The sequence below is a fragment of the Odontesthes bonariensis genome, chromosome 10 (assembly GCF_027942865.1).
Source record: "Odontesthes bonariensis isolate fOdoBon6 chromosome 10, fOdoBon6.hap1, whole genome shotgun sequence".
In the NCBI taxonomy this organism is placed as follows: domain Eukaryota; kingdom Metazoa; phylum Chordata; class Actinopteri; order Atheriniformes; family Atherinopsidae; genus Odontesthes; species Odontesthes bonariensis.
In genome coordinates this window covers 34,074,341-34,091,426 of record NC_134515.1, presented here as the reverse complement: position 1 = coordinate 34,091,426, position 17,086 = coordinate 34,074,341, and the positions used below count along the sequence as shown (strand labels likewise).

Genomic DNA, 17,086 nt, shown 5'->3' with positions numbered 1-17,086 from the left:
AATAAAACAAGGCATAAAACACAAGAACAATGTAAAAACAACAACAAACAACAACAATATTAAAAATAATAAAAACAATAAAACAATAACAGAAAAAGAGTCTCATGCTGGGTTAAAAGCCAGGGAATAAAAATGGGTTTTAAGATGAGTTTTAAAAATGGGCAGTAAAGGGGCTTGTCTGATATAAAATGGGAGGTCGTTCCAAAGTTTTGGACCGGCAGCGGAAAAGGCTCTGTCTCCTCTGAGCTTCCGTTTAGTCCTCGGTACCTCCAGGAGCAGCTGATCAGCTGACCTGAGGTACCGGGCAGGAGCATACGGATGGAGCAGCTCAGAGAGGTAAGGCAGGGGGAGTCCATTTAAAGATTTAAAAACAAATAAAAGAATCTTAAAATGGATTCTAAAATGCACAAGCAGCCAGTGGAGGGAGGCTAAAATGGGAGTGATGTGCTCCCTCTTAGGTGTTCCAGTTAGGAGGCGAGCGGCAGCATTTTGGACTAAGTCCGTGTGAGGGAGGACTGGCTGACTCCAAGATAAAGTGCATTGCAGTAATCCAGTCGAGATGTGATGAAGGCGTGGATTACTGTTTCAAAGTGTGTGCGTGCGAGGAAGGGCTTCACCTTTGCCAGCTGCCTAAGATAAAAAAAAGCTGGACTTCACTACTGCACAAATTTGCCGGTCCAATTTAAAATCACTGTCCATCTTAAAACCCAAGTTTGTGACTGTTGGCTTCCTGTATTGCACCAAGGGGCCCAAGTCAACAGGAGGGGGTTCGCAAGAGCCACCGGGACCAAACACCATCACTTCTGTCTTCTTCTCATTGAATTTTAAAAAGTTTAAGGACATACAGCAGGGGTCTTCAACGTTTTTCAGGCCAGGGACCTCCAAACTGATGGAGAGTTGGAGCAGGGACCCCCCTACTTTTTATATGGCATACAATTGTGTTTTCTATTTAACGGGGCCTAGTGCCGTGTATAAACATAGCTACTCTGTTATTGTACAATCAATACAAAGCTATTCAAATGATACACAGGTTAATATATTCATGTTTTTATTTTAAACATGTGCAAGGTACAAGGTTGCCGTGCCACTGCCATTTATAAACAAACATCTTGCATACGACAATGAGCTATTCAAATAATCCACAGATTTTAACTTTAAACATGCATGTAGATGGGACAATGAATCCTCAAACCATCTGTGGATGCATATGCCAACTATACGGTCGCTTAGGGCCCCCACGCCACCAGGGGGCCCCGAGAACAATTTTGAATTTAATTTTGATTACAACTTTATTTTTCTGTAAGATAATGTGAATGTCATTTGATTCTATTTTGTATTTGGATTTTGAACATTTTGCACACCATTGCACATCTGAAAGAAATTAAACTATTGAATGTGTTTACTATAAATGCAGTGTCCAGCCTGCTGATGTTACTTTCAAATAGTTAAATTAAAGAGCCATACTTATACATCACTCTTTATGTAGAAGTTAATTAAACCATATTTATGAGTTTGCTGACACCTGTATAATGTAAGATGATTACAAATAATGCTAATGATTGTGGGTCCGTTACACACATAACAGTGTAGCCTATGGAATAATGAGGCATCTGGAGCTGAGGTGATGGTAGGGCAGCCCCAAATGAAATTCTGCTTAAGGCCCCATAAATGCTTGAGCGGCCCCGTGTGGATGGCACACGTTTGCACACAATTTGTGAGAAAAAACTGTTTAAAAAAAAAAAAAAAATTAATTTAAAAAAAAATATATATATATTTTTTTTTTAAATCATCTAAACAACCAAATATTTCGCGACCCCCCCTGCAGTACCTCCGCGGACCCCCTGGGGGTCGCGGACCCCCTGTTGAAGACCTCTGACATACAGGCTTTAATGTCTTCAAGACATAACAGAAGTGGTTTAATAGAGAAAGCATTCTTCTTCTTTAGGGGCACATAGATTTGGCTGTCATCAGCATAGCAATGGAAAGAGATACCATGCTTTCTCAGGATGGAACTCAGGGGCAGCAAGTACAGGGAAAAAAGCAGAGGCCCTAAAATTGAACCCTGCGGAACTCCATATGACAGCGGAGCAGAGCGGGACTCAGAAGCACCAAGGCTTACACACATGGTTCTGCCTGTTAACTTGTATTTTCCCTCTTTGTGTTTTACCCTTTGACCCTGGGAACACTTGTGCGCATGCGTGGTGTGTTGGTTGGAATGCGAGTAGACCTGTCGCAGTGGCAATGGTAGCCACAGAGTTGTCCTGTTCTGTACTGGAATAAAGTTACAAAAGATATATAAATGTTGTGTTTATTAAGTCTAACATTGGTAGCAGAGGATGGCTGCTAGTTACAGAGTTTCGCCAAAGTTTGACGAGACCAGGCCGTACGAGAGTTGGAAAAATGAAATTAACGTCTGGACGCTGGTTACAGAACTCGATGCAAAGAAACATGCACTCGCTGTCGCCTTGGGGCTCCAAGGAAGAGCCCGGGAAACACCAATGGAAATACCTGCAGCTGATTTGGACAGTGATACCGGTATGGAAACGTTGTTGGCAAAATTGGATAGTGTGTTCCTAAAAGAGGAAAAAGACCGGGCATATGAAGCGTATTCCCATTTTGATAGCATCACAAAAGATAGTTCTCTATCCATGTCGGACTATATAATTGACTTTGAGCAAAGATATAATCAGATGAAAAAGTACAACATGACGCTACCCGATGCTGTGTTAGCATTTAAGCTCTTGGACACGGCTTGTCTGGACGCGAAAAGCAGACAACTTGCACTGACTGCGTGCACGGACTTAAAGTTCGTTGATATGAAATCGGCACTTCAGAGGATTTTCGGAGGAAAAGCGCCAGGCACGTCAAGCGGAATACAAGTGAACCAGCAGGACGTGGCGTTCTTTACAGAGCAAAGACCGGAAGGACGAGGACAACGATACACGGGACAGACTGGACAACAGAGGCAGCCGTTACAGGGTACCAATCCAATGGATAAATTCGGTAAGAGGTCAAGATGTGCCATCTGTCAGAGCACGTTTCATTGGGCTAAAGACTGTCCTCATAAGAAGAGTGAACATGTAAAACTAATTGAAGAAGAAAATGTTGAGGAATGTAACATCACGCTGTTTACAAAAGCCTCCATGTCTGACTCAGAAATCTTCCTGGCTGAATCCCTGGGGTCAGCTATTATTGACACTGCTTGTACTCGTACTGTATGTGGGGAGAAATGGCTGGAAAACTATGTGAAAGACCTCAGCCCAGACCAAGTGAACCAGGTGCTGCAAACAGAAATCCCCAGTTGCAGGCCATTTCGATTTGGAGATGGAAACTTAGTGTATTCCACCAGAAAAGTAAAACTACCTGCTAAGACAAAATGTCATGTTGAAGCTGAAGTGGTCAAAGCTGATCTCCCACTGCTGCTGAGCAAAACATCTTTGAAGAAAGCAGGAACCATTTTGGACATGGAAAACGACCGAGCTGTGATGTTCAGACAACCTGTGCCTCTTGAATTCACTAGCTCTGGCCACTACTGTGTAGACATCATAGACAAAGATACGGAAAAGAGTGAGCTTGAGGATGAAGTCCTTACTGTGACAGAAAACATGTCAACTGATGAGAAACACAAAGTTCTTCTGAAGCTTCACAAACAGTGTGGCCATGCCTCAGCAGATCGTCTACAAAGGCTCATTCAAAGCGCAGGAAATAAGGACAAAGACTGTATCCCTATTTTGCAACAAATAGTACATGACTGTGACATATGCAAGAGGTACAGCAAGACCAAACCAAAGCCTGCTGCAGGTTTGCCCTTGGCCTCAGAGTACAATGAAACGGTAGCAGTGGACCTGCATGAGTTGGAACCAGGTGTATGGTATCTCCATATCATCGACCATTTTACGCGTTTCAGTGCTGGAAACATTGTGAAAACAAAGAAACCCTGTGAAATCGTCAACTCCTTCATTCACACATGGATAAGTGTACATGCCCCCCCCCCGGAGACTCTACAGTGACAACGGTGGGGAATTCAATAATCAGGAAATCAGAGACATGGCAGAAAACTTCAATTTTGAGACAAGAACAACAGCATCATACAGTCCCAGGAGCAACGGCCTACTGGAAAGACACAATCAGACACTCACCGAAATCATCCAGAAAGTGAAACGGGAAAATGGATGTGACTGGCACACTGCTCTTGACTGGGCCCTTATGGCCAAGAACAGTATGCTCAGTGTTCATGGTTACAGGCCGCAGCAATTAGTATTTGGACAGAATCCTAACCTCCCCTCTGTGTTAGTTGATAAGCTACCTGCCTTAGAGGGCACCACTGTAAGTGCTAAGGTAGGAGAACACATATCAGCTTTGCATGCTTCCAGGAAAACATTCACTGAAGCCGAATGCTCAGAGAGAATTAGGAGGGCACTTCGCAAGCAGCTCAGACCTACAGATGACAAATATGTGACAGTGCAGTCTGCTCGTTTGTAGTATACTCTGTCTCCTGAGTGGAAGGGACCAGGGGTGTTTATTGGTCAGGATGGGGCTGTTGTATTTGTAAGACATGGTGGGATTCTTGTTAGAGTGCATCATTCCAGGCTTTGTAAGGTGAACACAGAGGAACAGGATCAGCAGATTGCTCAAGATGGTGTTAACAGAAAAGCAGAAAGTGAGGAAGGCGTGACAAACACTACAGTAGATAGCTCAGAAAGTGACCAGAATACTGACAATGAACAGAAGAGCATCAGTGACATGGAGGTGAATACAGGAGAAGTGTTGCACTCACCCCTCACACAAACTAATGTGACACAAACTGATACAGAGAACAGGGCCTGTGGTAACCCTCCCCGTTTTGCAGGTGTAAGGTTAAGAACCGGTCAGACTGTAACATATGTGAGCAGAGATGATGGCATTCAACAAACAGCCAGAGTTTTAGGCAGAGGAGGAAAAGCCACTGGACAGCATAAAAACTGGTATAACTTACAACATCTTGAACCTGATGGCAATGAGGGACAAAAGGAGTCAGTTGATATGTCATCTGTTGGTAGTCTTAACGTTGAGTCAGAAGACAGGGAGGCTGATGTACTCATAGCAAAAGACATTTCATTTGATGCAGCAAAGCAGGAAGAGATAAAGAATTGGCACAACAATCATGTGTTTGAGGAGGTTGAAAATGCAGGCCAAAAATGTGTCTCCACCAGATGGGTCTGTACTCTCAAAGACACTCCCAATGGTATTGTACCTAAAGCACAACTCGTAGCCAGAGGTTTTGAAGAGCTTAATATGCAAGAGTTACAGAAAGATTCTCCAACCTGTGCTTCAGAATCTCTTAGGCTATTATTATCAGTAATCTGTCAGAACCAGTGGCAAGTCCATTCAATGGACATCAAATCTGCTTTCTTGCAGGGCATGGAGCTGTCTAGGGATATTTATATCCGGCCCCCTCCTGAGGCAGGCAGTGCAAATGTTATATGGAAACTGAAGAAATGCGTATATGGTCTTGCTGATGCATCTTTATTTTGGTATAACAAAGTCAAAGAAATCATGCTGGGTACAGGTGGTCAAATGTCGCAGGTGGATCCAGCAGTCTTTTATTGGCTAGACGAGCAGTTTAAGGTTACTGGAGTACTTGCATGCCATGTAGATGATTTTCTTTGGGCAGGCTTGCAAGATTTTTCAATAGATGTGATTCCCCTACTGAAGTCTGCGTTCCATGTAGGGCGTGAGGAGCATGAGCATTTCTCCTATGTAGGAATGGATTTTGCTACTGTTGATGGTGTAGTTCAGGTACATCAGCACAGTTACATTGAGAATTTACAACCTCTTCACATGCAACCAGCACGTGCTATACTGAGGGATGCCCCCCTTAATGACACTGAAAAAGAGCAGCTTAGGTCAAAAATAGGACAAGTCCTATGGGTTGCCAAACAGACCAGACCAGATGTTATGTTTGACTCATGTAGTTTGGCATCTAATATCAAAAATGCTACGGTGCAGTCTATGCATGAGGTAAATAAACTCATCCGTAAGCTTAAGGCAGACAAGGTGACCCTCAAGTTCCAGCATTTGGGAAACGATGCTCTTCACTTGGTGGTTTTCAGTGATGCTTCTCTGGGTAATCTTCCAGATGGAGGTACACAGGGGGGGACATTGATTGTTCTTATGGGAGAAAGAGGGAAATTTTCTCCTCTATGTTGGCAGTCCAAAAGAATTCGACGTGTTGTACGAAGCACCCTTGCAGGAGAAACACTTGCTATGTCAGATGGTTTAGACAATGCTATTTTCCTTGCAACTCTTTTTTCTGAGCTCACCACGGGTAAGGCTGAACTGAATGCTCCTTCACTGGTCTGTGTGACCGACAATCGGTCCCTGTTCGATGCCCTCAAGTCAACTAAACAGGTCACAGAAAAGAGACTCAGGTTTGATATAAGTGGAATTAAGGAGCTCATACAAAGCAAGAAAATAAAAGAGATGCTCTGGTCAGACACAAAAGGCCAACTCGCTGACTGTCTCACCAAAAAGGGAGCTTCGGCTCTGGTGCTCTAAGTGAAGGACTGTGGAATCTGTGGTGAAAACTTTATTGCACAGACAATTCAAAGCACTGAAAATTCTGTTTGCATTGTTAATATGTTCATCTTTTGTCAAAATGCAATGTACCAGGATGTCACCGGGATGTCGTTTTTTTTTTGTTTATGGTCATTGGATGATTTTCTATGTTTATTTGAAATCTTGTGACAAGTATTACTTGTACATTGTTTTATTGTTTTATTATTATTTATTGTTTTATCATTTCACATAAAAAAGGATAGGGAGATAACTTGTAAACTTGTATTTTCCCTCTGTGTGTTTTACCCTTTGACCCTGGGAACGCTTGTGCGCATGCATGGTGTGTTGGTTGGAATGCGAGTAGACCTGTCGCAGTGGCAATGGTAGCCACAGAGTTGTCCTGTTCTGTACTGGAATAAAGTTACAAAAGATATATAAACGTCGTGTTTATTAAGTCTAACACTGCCAGGTAGGACTTGAACCAGTCCAGGGCGATACCAGAGATGCCCACTAGGTACTGCAACCGAAGCACCAAAATGTTGTGGTCCACAGTATCGAAGGCCGCAGTTAAGTCCAGGAGGATAAGAGTCAAATGGTCTCCAGAGTCATTTGCCAGGGGGGAAGAACAGATTCAGTTGTTTTTTTATTTTTTTATTTTCTGTTTATTGGAATTTTTCACGTTTTTACATACATGAACATTACACACTGAACGTCGCTTTACACAGAACTTTCACTTGGGAGCCGTTATTCTGATCAATTTTTGACTTATCTGGTATAAGTAGGTTATTCTCTATTTGTTGTTACTATCTTTCGCCTTAAATATTGGCCATTTTTTGTCCATTTGTGCCTGCTGAAGTCTCAGTCGATGCGTTAGTTTCTCCATAATGTAGATTTCTTCTATTATGTCAATCCATTGGTCTTGACAAGGGGGGTCAGTCTTTCCCCAGTTCCTCGTAATAGCTTTCTTGCAAGCTATTAACATTATCTTAATCAGATACCTGTCCTTTCCCCTTATATTGGCACCGTGAAAAATGCACAAATATAGTACCCTGCTACTCAAGGGAATATCATATCCCAAAATCTTCTTCACCGTTTCATGTACATTTTTCCAGAATTCTGGAAAAATTCTAGATTCAATTGTTTTAAATAGCACACGGGGGTTGTGACGATTAGAGTCGATATGGTTAGACAGGTATTCTCTTCTGGCTTCTTTGACAGTGCTCTGGTAGCAGCGCCAACAGTCTTTTAGGATTTGGTGGGAAATCTGCAGCTTGTCCTTCTTCCACCTGCGTTCATCTTTTCGGCACTCCTGTCGAGCTGCGCAAGTTATCCCATTAAGCCAGGGTTCAGTTTTATCTTTGGGCTGCACAGTTTTTAATGGCGCCACAGAGTCCAGTATGGTCCGACAGGAGGACTGAAACCGAGAACTGAGCTCCTCCGTGTTTGCAGATATTGAACTAGAGGGGACACACAGCTGGTTAAAAGCAGACGAGAACAGACCGGCAGTTAGTCAGGTTCATTATGTTTGGATTTTAACTTTTGCTGGATTTTTTTGGAGAGTTGGAAAACTATACATTTTTGAAAACTGTAATGTATAAGCAATCAGAAAAACAATGTTTACATTTGCACAGGTGTCTGCATGGCGGCCATCTTGGATTTTTCAAAATGGTGTCCCAAAAAAACTAAATTTTGTAATTTCTCAGCTTCTGAATAAGCTAGAACATTGATTTTAACTGCTAAACCTACATTTTCAGGGTCACTGAATATAATGGTGGTAGTTTTAATGTTCTCAGACATTTTGTTACCACACTAATTTATTTGACCTGGTGATTTATAGTATTTACAAGTCGATGCATGTCTGTCAAGCCCACCATACAAAACATCCCTGCTGGAATATCCACAACTGGTGCAGTTTACATGTCCATCATTTTGCTTTTCATGTCTAGGCTTGCCTGTGCAAAGCTCACTGCTACAGTGTACCCAGTATTCAGGAGCAGTACCACATAGTGAATGTATTGAGTGTCGACAGGTGTTCAATCAGTGTTGCCAATTTAGTGACTTAGTCGCTAGATTTAGCAACTTTTGGCCGTCTCTGGTGACGCAAAAACCTCTTCTAGCGACTTAAGCGACTTTTTGGTGAATCTGGCGACTTTTAAAAACTCATCTTTTCAGTGACAAAATCATTGTTTTTCAACAACTCTGCGCCGCCGTCAGAAGCGTTTCCCACAGTTAAGCAGGGCTGCAGATTAGCTCTGATCTCCAAAAAGTAGCTAGCACTGCCCTTTTGTTTTACGAACGTAGCCATGTGTGCACGTTTTCTAGAGATCTGCATACTTAACATCATGACGTCATCTAGCGACTTCTAGCGACTTTTCAGCGAGCCAATAGCGACTTTGGGAACTATGAATTCACTCTAACACCAAGGGCACTCTTTGCCCCTGATGGAGCAGTCCTGCCATGCCATGACAAGTCGAAGTTAATCCATCTGCTGGATAAGCTGGCAAGAATAGACATGCCTGAGAAAGACTCTCAGGAGTCTCAAGCTCAGAATGCCACAAGCCAAGATGCAATGGACATGGGAATCACAAACTCCACATCTACCGATCCCCCAAGCCGGAAGATTGCACTTGTGGATGGGATGGTACTTGTGCAGAAGCTGACCAAGAAACCAGTGACTTTAGTGACAGTCAAGGATCTGAGTGGCTATTTCAATGACCGCCTGATGTCTCTAACATGAGATTATGATGAGATCATTCTCGTGTTTGACACCTACAGAGAAGACTCTCTGAAGAGTGCTACCAGAGACAAATGAAGACAAGGCAAAGCACCAAGTCAGAGATGACACCAACATCAAGCACATCCCAATGAGCAGGTTCCTCTCTCATGAGAAAATAAAGGCTGACTTGACCAGCTACCTTGCTGCCAAAATCCTACATAGTACAACATAGAATCCACTAAGCTGATCAACAGACCTGCTCTTTGAGGACAACAACCACGAAGAAGCAGACACTGCTGATCCACCAGGCAGTGCTGGCATCACAGCGAAACCCACCTGATGCACAGCTGGTGTTCTTCTCACCAGACACAGATGTCTTGGTGCTGGTCACAGCAAACTATGATGTCCTGCTGAAGAACACTTCCATTTCTATGGCATCTGGTGTTGTGCAAATTGAACCACTGTGGAGAGCTCTAAGTCCAGAAAGAGCAAAGGCTTTGCCTCCCTTCCATGCTTTCACAGGGGCTGACAACACTGGGAGGTTCTCTCGCATAGGCAAGACAACATGGTTCCAGGTGTACCTCAAAGCTGATGAGGATGTCATCAATGCTCTGCAGATGCTTCTGGAGGAAGCAGACGTGACAGAGGAAATGCTTTCAACACTGGCTACATTTGTATGTACAGTCTACATTCCTTGTCCCTGAAAATGTAGGTTTAGCAATGTTCTAGCTTATTCAGAAGCTGAGAAATGACAAAATTTTGCAAAATCCAAGATGGCCACCATGCAGACACCTGTGCAAATGTAAACATTGTTTTTCTGATTGCTTATACAATCTACTTTTCAAAAATATATAGTTTTCCAACTCTCCAAAAAAAATCCAGTGAAAATACATAAGGAACCTGACTAAGTGACAGGGTTAAAAATCCGACGGCTCCGAGCAGGAGCGCCAGATTTAACTGCAGCGCAAGAAAAGGCAGCTTCAAACAGCACAGGCAAATGGTCCGAAAACACATTGTCACAGATTTCCAGGTTGGACACAGACAAACCATGAGAGAGGACAAGGTCTAATGTGTGTCCATGTTTGTGTGTGGGACCAGACACACACTGCACCAAATTAAAAGAGTCAATGAGGCTTAAAAAGTCCTTCACCAACGGCTTGTCAGGACAACACACATGGATGTTAAAATCCCCCACAAGGATAACACGGTCATACTTGGGCATAATTTCAGCCAGCAGACCAGAGAAGTCATTTAAAAAGTCCTTATTGTATTTGGGGGGCCGGTAGATGACGGCACACAGCACCGGATCGGGACGATCCACCTCAAAGAAATTTGCCTCAAAACTGGAAGAGGAGGATGAGACGGCGCGCTGCTTGCATTTAAAAGCATTTTTAAAAACAGTCGCTGTTCCTCCTCCACGGATAAACGTTTTGTTTGCCAGTGATCTGGCGTTCACCAGGCCGATCCTGGCGGGCTTCGGGGGCTGTGGTTCGGCAGATCTGCAAGACCGTGGCAGCGTCTTCAGAAACTGAAGGTTTACTCCACGTTGGAAAAGCCGAGGAGGACCGCGGCGCTTGAGTACCTCGAACGATCCGGTGACAGGTACTAGGCAGGGATCTATGGGATCCAGGAAATGGCGGTGCACAACAAAAGGGTGGATTAATCCAAGTCCTGTTCGGGAAATGGTCGAAGATCCTGCCAGCCAGGCTTTAAGCTTCACCAGCCGACCGCCGTGTTTGCCGCGGCGACGGAGACGCTTCCGCCGAGAGGGTAGGGCCAAGGCCCGGTATAGGTGAGTCGGAATCCCCGCCAGTAGCGGGGGCACAGTTTTCTGCCCACCATGCTCAAACGCACCCAAAGAACTGACATTATCTCGAAGATCTAAAAGAAATTGGCGATCATACACAGGCAGAGACCAGGGGCCCGTTGCACAAAACTAAGATAAGGGATTAAGCCGGGATATGTTGGCTATCCTGGCTCAACTTATCCGTGATCCAGTTGCACAAAAGTGGGATAGAGGGAAGTGGGATATGTTCAGACCTAAGTTACCATGGAGATTTATTCTGTGAAGCTAGCCTGCTCCAGACCAGGCTAAGTTCCAGGATCTATTTAATCTCATTCCTTATCTCAGTCAGCGGTCGCCACAAATGGAAACCAATATTTATTCCACTGCCTAGAACATATTGTTAAAACATTTAACTATACCCACTATCATTAATGAAAAATTTGTGATCATCAATTGCAATCATTTTAGATAACTGATGATTTTAGATGAACTTGCAATAATTAGATAATTTAGTTTCCCACAGACTACACATAAAGTACATCACCATATAAATATAAATACACATTAGAGAGTACCATGATGTTCCTTTGTTGAACAAGGATGAATCAAAGCAAGTAAACCATCAGCTCCTTTCAAAACTGAAGTCACACAGTGCTCTACAAGACGAAAAGCACAGAATCAAAGCATGCAGTTTGAGACAAACGGTTTGTAAAAATGGGCTAAACAAATAAAATTGCCTTGCCTATACAGCACAAAAACCTAACAAAAATTCCTCTGCCATTGCAGGCCCAACTTAAATCAACATGCATATTAATTAAAACAATTTAACACATATTGTCTCTGACCAGCCGACCACAGTCGTCATCTGGGAAGATGGCAGGAATGTCCCAGTCTATGAGAGCTGGCACTCTGGGGGCCCTCTCCTTTCTCAGGCAGGCATCGCACATTCCACATTGTGGAGGACAGCACAGGACACAATGATATCACATGCCCTTTCTGGGCTGACTCTCAGGTGGTTCAGACACTGAGAGCGTGCCTTCAATAGGCCAAATGTAATTTCTATCCGGGCCCTTGTTCTGGCATGGGCATGGTTGTATGCCAGTTGTGCCTCCAGAGGGTCTGCAAATGGAGTGAGCAGAAAAGGCTAGCAGGCATACCCTCGATCACCAAGTAGTGAGATTCTTAACACAGCCATGATGTTAAAAGTGGTTATCAATAGAGGTTCTGTGGCTCACCTTGTGATAGATCTCTGAGTTCCGAAACACTCGGGTTTCGTGGACCGAGCCGGGCCACTTTGCCACAACATTACTGATCAAATAGTCAGCATTGCAGACCATCTGAAATGATAAGATGTTAAACCAATTAATGCACATCACAGGCAATGTACAGTGTTCATTAATTAACTTTATCAAAAGTCATGTTCACCTGTACATTGATGCTGTGGAAGTTTTTCCTGTTCACAAAATCCCCCTCATGGCCACCTGAGGGGGGTTTTATTTTGATGTGTGTGCAGTCCACTGCACCAATGACATTGGGGAAACCTGTAATACGATGCAATGAGTATCTTACTCTTAATGTTGACATTGTAATTGTAACTGTAACTTTTAAAAAAAATTTCTTACCTGCAATCCTATAGAACTCCTCCTTGATGTCACAGAGTCTTATATGCCCAGGGAAGGAGATGAAGATGCTTGCAAGTCCTTTAATTGCGTTTTTTTTTTTTCACTGCTAAAACAGTACAGGCAATGTGTGGGCAGGCACATTCTTAATAAAAAGTACACTTGTTAAGTATTTGTCAGGGGACTTACCATTCTGCAGGATGTTCTTATATTTCCTTTTTGTTTTTATTTTCTCCGTCACCTCTTCATATGCTTCCATTAATAGTTCTTGCTCCGCTGGGGAGAAATCCGCCGCCCTTGTTGCCATGGTGAATCAGTGAATCTATGATCGATCGTGGGGTCTATTTAAGCAAGCCGTGTGCAGCACTTATCCAGGATCGGTTTCACCTGGCTTGATGAATCCGTGTCTGCTCATCCTGGCTTGGTATTGAACCTGGCTAAGTAATTCATCCTGGATGTCTAAATCCTACTATTGTGCAACGGGCCCCTGAACTGTGTACTAATATGAACACCAAAAACACAAAACATTGTAGGAGCAGCAGGCGGCCAGGTAAGCACACTGGCGCCATCTTTTTCTTTCTCATTATTCACACATGAATAAGGGGTATGGACATGGAGAATTGTAGCATGTGCATAAATGTGTAAAAATAAAAATAAAAAACACTGGTCATGTAGCAGCAGGTAGTACAAGTGTAAAAGGGAAAACGGCGTGCTTCACAATAAAGCAGGCATTAAGAACAATTATGCAGTGAGGAACATATTTGGTATCAAAACAAAAAAAACCTGCAACTTTTTAAAATGTTGCAATCAGGTCACGTGCGGTGATGGCAGTGGCCCATCTTGAAGCGCGGTGGGCTTCTTCATATTGCGATATTTCATTTTTGCGGTTACAGTTGCGCGACAGCCCTACTCCGCAGATGAGCAAAGTATTCAGTTTCAGTGCAGGGTTCACGAAATTCACATGACAAACAGCAAAACTTAATTTGAGAGTCTACAGTTTGCGGTTGATCCACACTTCTAGTGTGAAAGCAGGATAAAAGGCTATGGAGTGCATTGAGAGACTTGAATGTACACATACATTCCTGATGCAAGCAAGGAAAGGGCTCAGTTCTTGCACAAGTCCCATGTTTTAGCCTATAATGTTAAAAAAATCTCCTGTGAGACAAATGAGGCTAATGTTAAAAGTGGGCACTGAAATTTTTTTCAAAAACTACATTGAATAATTTGAATTTTACACTACTGTTGCAAAACTGTATGTAGAAAACACACAAGTAGAGAGCTACTCAAAAATCACAATTGCAATTGTCAAACGCTCAAAATTGACCTAAACTGACCTCATTCAGCTAGAAACGATATCCTCTTCACAGCAGGCAAATGTCCTTTAAAAGCGTCCTAACTTGCTAAAAACAGAAAAATGCAGGCATGTATTGTCCATGGAGCATGCAAAGTGCAAAGACCTTAAAGTGCTCTGTGTAAATTTAAAAAAAAAAAAAATTGGGGCAAATTTCTCTGTAGCCAACGGACAAGCACAGATTTGTCTTGAGTTTTGAGCCAATCACAACAGGGCAGCACTGTGGCCTGAGGTAAAACTTGATAGTTTAAGTTTGTTAAAGGGGAACTGCGGTATTTTCAACATTAAGCCTCTTTTATGAGTCGTCTGCAATGTTTTAGAACCCCCCTCACCGCTTTTTTGATGTTTACTGCTGTCTCCTGTATTTGTCTAATTTTGATTCTTCTCAACCTGCTTCAGAATGGCAAGTCATGCGCATGTGCAAAAAGGTCCGTAAAAGCACAATAAACGTCCGTTTTCAAAATCATCAACTCACCGGAGTGGTTACTGGTGTGCACTGATAATCCATATCAAATTTCGTCGCGAAAAGTTGCTTCTGTCGTGTTTTATTTAGCAGCTCGTTCATGCTCGCACTATTTTCTTAGCGGTGGCGGAGTAATATCAACGAACATCCAGTACAAATGCAGCACTGAGATCCAACAGGACAAGCACAGACACAAGTCTGCTATCAGAGCCTAAGAGGAGATCATTGGTAACTTTCAGCAGTGCAGTTTCTGTGCTATGATGCACTCTGAATCCTGACTGAAATTATGAGATTATTTCTGTGTAAATGATCACAAAGCTGAGCTGCAACTATTTTTTCAAGAACTTTAGACATAAAAGGGAGATTGGATATAGGTCTATAATGAGCTAACACTTCTGAATCAAGAGTAGGTTTTTTAAGTAAAGGTTTAATTACAGCAACCTTAAAAGGCTGAGGTACATATCCTGTCAACAAAGACAGATTGATCAAATCCAATATGGAAGTGTAAATTAATGGGAAAACCTCCTTGAACAGTCTGGTTGGGATTGGGTCTAAAACACAAGTTGATGGTTTAGAAGAGACTATTGCTGTTGTTAGTTCAGAGAGATCAACTGGACAGAAGCCGTCTAAATACAAATCAGGTTCTAAAGATACTTCTAAAGCTGCTGTACTTGATGATACATCACTGATAATAGTGGGAAGGACTCCATCAATCTTCTCTCTAATAGAAACAATTTTATTGATAAAGAAGCTCATGAAATCATCACTGCTGAGAGTTAAAGGAATACCTGGCTCAACAGAGCTCGGACTCTTAGTCAGACTGGCTACAGTGCTGAAAAGAAACCTGGGATTATTCTTATTCTCTTCTATCAATGATGAATAATAAGCAGTTCTAGCTTTACGAAGGGCTTTCTTATACGTTATTAAACTATCTTTCCAGACTAATTGAGACTCTTCTAAATTAGAGGAACGCCACTGTCTCTCCAGCTTTCTTGCAGTCTGCTTTAAAGCACGCAGCTGTGAATTATACCAAGGAGCCAACCTCTTCTGACTGATTACCTTCCTTTTCAGAGGGGCAACATTGTCCAGTGCTGTACGCATTGAAACTATAGTGCTGTCAACAAGAGAGTCAAGAGTTGCTGGAGTAAAGTTTAGGTAGTCGTCCTCTGTCATATCTGCACATGGCAGTGAAGAAAAGGATGATGGAATTAATTCTTTAAATCTGGTTACAGCATCCTCTGATAGACACCTTCTATATGTAAATTCCTTCTCAGAAACTGTATAGTCAAGTAATGTAAACTCAAAGCAAAGGTTATCAAAAAATGGTCAGATAAGACAGGATTATGAGGGAACACTGAAGGAGTTGATTCATTAATGCTAACATGATCCTCCTGCTGCAGCCAGGTTTCTGTAAGACAAAATATATCAATATGATGATCACAAATCAACTCATTCACTAACAGAGACTTCGAAAGGAGAGATCTGATATTCAGCAAACCACATTTAATAGTTTGATGTTTTTGTTCAGTTAAAGTTTTTGTTTTAATTTTTTTTTGCACAAGATGATTTGCTCCTTTTGTGTTAATTGATTGGGTGGGTAGCAGCAGGTGGGAAGCTGCAGAGAAGTGTGTAAGACAACTCTGCATCCTGGTCTGAGCCCTGGGTTGTCATGTTTTAGGGTGACAAATAAATTCGTCCATATTCCTAGAAATGAGAGCTGCTCCTTCCAAAGTGGGATGGATGTCGTCTCTCCTCATCAGACCAGGTTTTCTCCAGAAAGATTGCCAATTATCTATGTAGCCCACGTTGTTTGCTGGACACCATCTAGACAACCAGCGATTGTAAGACGACATGCGACTAAACATGTCATCACTGGTCAGATTTGGCAGGGGTCCAGAGAAAACTACAGAGTCCGACATTGTTTTGGTAAAATTACACACCGATGCAACATTAATTTTAGTGACCTCCGATTGGCGTAACCGGGTGTCATTAACGCCGACGTGAGTAACTATTTTACCGTATAGGATTCGATGTCGCCCGCTCTGGCCCCTGGAATGCATTTGACTATGGCCGCTGGTGTCGCTAATGCCACGTTTCTGACTATGGAGCTGCCAATTACCAGGGTTTTGTCCTGAGCGGGTGTGTTGCTGAGTGGGGAAAATCTATTTGAAGCGTGGACAGGTCGATGGTGAACAACGGGCATGACTTTAGAGCTATGCCTCTTCCTGACAGTCACCCAGCCACCTTGCAATCCTGGCTGCTCAGGTTCTGCTAGGGGGAGGCTAATTGAGCTAGCTACGCTAGGTGGCTCCACACTGGCTAAACGGACCTGGCTCACTATCAGTTGATTTTCAACAGTGCAGAGCCGAGCTTCCAATTCAGATAACCTCGCCTCCAAAACTACAAAAAGACTACATTTGTTACATGTACCATTATCGCTAAAGGAGGCAGAGGAGTAACTAAACATCTGACACACGGAGCAGGTGAAAGCAGGAGATGGAGGGAGAGAACTGGTAGCCATGCTAAGCTAGAGAACCAGACACACCGCTAAAAAGTGAGAATAAAGATTAAAGATCTGTAGGAGTGTGTTAGAACAGAACGGTAGGCTAAAGAG

General features: G+C 42.9%; 1 long non-coding RNA gene across 1 annotated transcript; it reads right to left on the bottom strand.

Annotated features, from left to right (window-relative positions):
* Positions 1-12,325: 12,325 nt before the first annotated feature.
* On the bottom strand, positions 12,326-12,701 carry LOC142390398 (uncharacterized). Its single transcript, XR_012770457.1, has 3 exons — positions 12,662-12,701; positions 12,465-12,580; positions 12,326-12,376 (listed from the first exon to the last, which is right to left on the bottom strand). It is a non-coding gene; the product is annotated as an uncharacterized LOC142390398 (long non-coding RNA).
* Positions 12,702-17,086: the final 4,385 nt, after the last annotated feature.